Source organism: Condylura cristata, unplaced genomic scaffold (assembly GCF_000260355.1).
Source record: "Condylura cristata isolate star-nosed mole 26May11 unplaced genomic scaffold, ConCri1.0 scaffold00015, whole genome shotgun sequence".
Lineage (NCBI taxonomy): Eukaryota > Metazoa > Chordata > Mammalia > Eulipotyphla > Talpidae > Condylura > Condylura cristata.
Genome location: NW_004567116.1, coordinates 39,983,716 through 39,986,646, shown reverse-complemented (window position 1 = coordinate 39,986,646; position 2,931 = coordinate 39,983,716). Strand labels below are relative to the sequence as shown.

Here is a 2,931-nt window from a genome sequence, read left to right as displayed (position 1 = left end):
TGTATTTCAGTCAATCTTCCTTTTCTGCAGGTCTGGAAATGAGGAAGCAAGGCTGGAAGGGAAGCACTACCCTGAAGGCAATGTCATGTGTGGCTTCATTAGGAGGTGTTTTGAGAAATGCATTAGATGATTTCTGTAGTGGTAGGAATGTCTGAGAGTACTTATACCAGCCTGGACGGCACAGTCTGCTCCACATCCACTGCACAGAGGGCCCATCTCTGGGACATAGGCCAAGGTGGTCAGAAACCTTGTTAGGTGATGCAGGGCTGTTGACATCTTCCAGTTTTTTCAAGAGAATTAGATATTTGGATTTGCATGTTCAGTGTCTCCATTTTTCATTATTAGTCACTTCAGTTTTTTTAAAGATGTATTTATTATTTATTTATACCTACAAGAGCTAGGGTATAGGCCAGAGGTGCAGGGGCATGAGAGGATTCACCAGAGACAGAGTGGGGAGCAGAACAGGCCGACTGATGAAGTACATTGCTAAGGGGAGCCAGGAGAGGTCTGCTATGCCATGTGGTCAGCTCCCTGGCTGGGGATCGAACTCATGCTGCATTGGCTAGAGATAGCTACATAGTGCTGAGACTTAACCCCTTGGGCAAAGAGGGAGGGCCCTAAATATATTTTTTAAAGATTTATTTATTTATGCATACAAAACTGGGGTACCTGCCACTCATGCTGCAATGGCTGTGGATAGCTTCATAGTGCTGCTCTTTAACCCTTTGTGCTACCAGGAAGGGCCCTTTTTTTTATTATTTTAATGAGAAATAATTGACACCCATCACACATAGTCTGCCTAAAATACTTTATAATAAAAATGTAGAAAGCAAATTTTGAAGCTTGGGAATAGATACCAACCTTTTTACAGCGAGATTACTTGTGCATGGAAGTTGACAAGTGCAGACAGCACATAGGCCACCAAAAAGCTGGAGGAGGGGGACAGGGCACAAGGGTGACAGTGAGAGTGACTAGAACTTGAAAAAAAAAGAGATTTATCTATTCATGCACACAGAGCTGGGGTACAGGCCAGAGGCTCAGGGGTGGTGAGAGGCTTCACCAGAGACAGAGTGGGGAGCAGAACAGGCAGAGTGACTGAACTACACTGCTGAGGGGAGCAGCGGGTGAGACAGCAGAGTTCTGCCGCGCCGTGTGGGTCACCCCCTGGCCGGGGATTGAACTCATGCTGCAGTGGTTGCAGATAGCTTCATAGTGCTGTGCTTTTAACCCACTCGGGATGCCAATCATTCCTATTCTTTAACACTCTCCCTAAATATCACTTACCTGTGTCTCCCTCCAACCCCCACTTCCCTAGGCGTGAAAACACTGCTTACACAGAGAAGGAATTCACGGCAACTTCTGCTCCAGGTCCCATAAGCCCTACAAGATCAACTACACCCAAAACTAAACTAACCTCTTTCCCCCGAATTCCCCAAGTCTTCCCCTCTTAGATCTTGCATTCAGCGAGGATAATCCACCAAGCTGTGGACAAGGCCTGAGCATCAACCTGACCCCCAACCCCTCCAGCCATACCTGTGGTCACCTACCCTGTAAACTTTATCTCCTAAATCTTTCTTGAATGGGAGATTCTTCCACTTTCCCATTGCCAGCTTCCCTAAACGAGGTTTCACAAACTTTTTCTTAAAGGACCAGATTGTACACATTTTAACTTTGTGGCAACTTGGCAGATGTCATATAGGGACTTACCCCTTTAAAAATGTAAAATTGCTCCCGAGCCCACCTAGCAGGTTGGATTTGGCCCATGGGTCCTAATTTGGGGACCCTGATCTACACTGTGACTGTCCTATGGCACTGGTCTGTTGCCCCATACCTCAAACATGGAAGCTGCCTTGGCTGTAGGGACCTTTCACATATAAGCTGGATCTTGTCACTTGCCCACCGAAAGCCCTCCTGGGGCCACCCTTTTCCTGAAAGATCAGGGGAAGGAAAAGTCCCTGTTCCTGGTGCTGTGGACCCAGATCCCTTTGCTCAGCTCTCCCGCTCTGGCCCTGCTGGCCACTTTGAACTCCCTGTGCCACTGACACTCCCAGCCACAGGTCTGCAGGCTGGCAGTGGACATGGCCAGGCAGGTGCATACCTGCTCGGAAAGCTCACACAAGGCAAGCTGAGCGAGGTGTCCATCCTCCCCCGTGATCCCTGGGTCATAGCCTGCCGGTCTCTGGGCCCCCAGCGCCCTTTGTCCAGGAGCCAGAGGGCCGGCTGCTGCCCTGTGCCTAGGCCTCCTCCTCGTGCTCCCTCCGCCCACAAGGTCTACACTCCTCCAGCCCCCTTGGCTCTCCCTCCTCCTTTACCTCCTTTCTTCTTTTCCTTTGGCAGGAAGAAGACACCTCACACATGCAGTCCTGGGCATTTAAAGCCCTTGGAGTCTCTGGGTATGGGGGGTGGGGGGCAGGAACATTAACAGGTTTAACTTCTCTTAGGATAAGATACACACCAATCATAAGCAATGCTAAGGAGGGGGAAAGGAATCCTTCAGGTACAAAACTGTGGGGAATTTTTGACAGTGTGTGTGTTTAGACAGGCAGCTACCTGCATGGCTGGTGTTCAGTTCACAGGTACAAACACCATGGTGTTAAAATATAGGCATACTCTACCTGTGGACACTCTGAACACCAGCCATGCAGGTAGCTGCCAGTCTGTTGCTGGCCGATGAGAAGAACCCCACAACCTCCCGGTCACTCTCTCTTCCCAATCCATCCCCCTGGGCCCTTCTGGGAAAGATTCCCTTCAGCAGAGCTACAGTCTGGGCAAGTGTAACCTCTCCAGCCACAGCTGAGGTGTTCACTGTGGGGGTGGGGCCATTCCTGACACTCCCAGGCCCCCAGGCCACAGACCTGCTGGATTTGGGGTGGCCAAGGCCAGCTGGACACTCCTGGTTCCAAAAGCTCACCCAAGGCAGCTGCCCCCCCC

At 50.4% G+C, this 2,931-nt stretch overlaps 1 protein-coding gene across 1 annotated transcript in view; it reads right to left on the bottom strand.

The window, feature by feature from the left end:
• Window positions 1-2,931, bottom strand: part of MOGAT2 (monoacylglycerol O-acyltransferase 2) — a 17,723-nt gene that overhangs the window by 13,841 nt on the left and 951 nt on the right. The gene's annotated exons all lie outside the window — the stretch shown is intronic.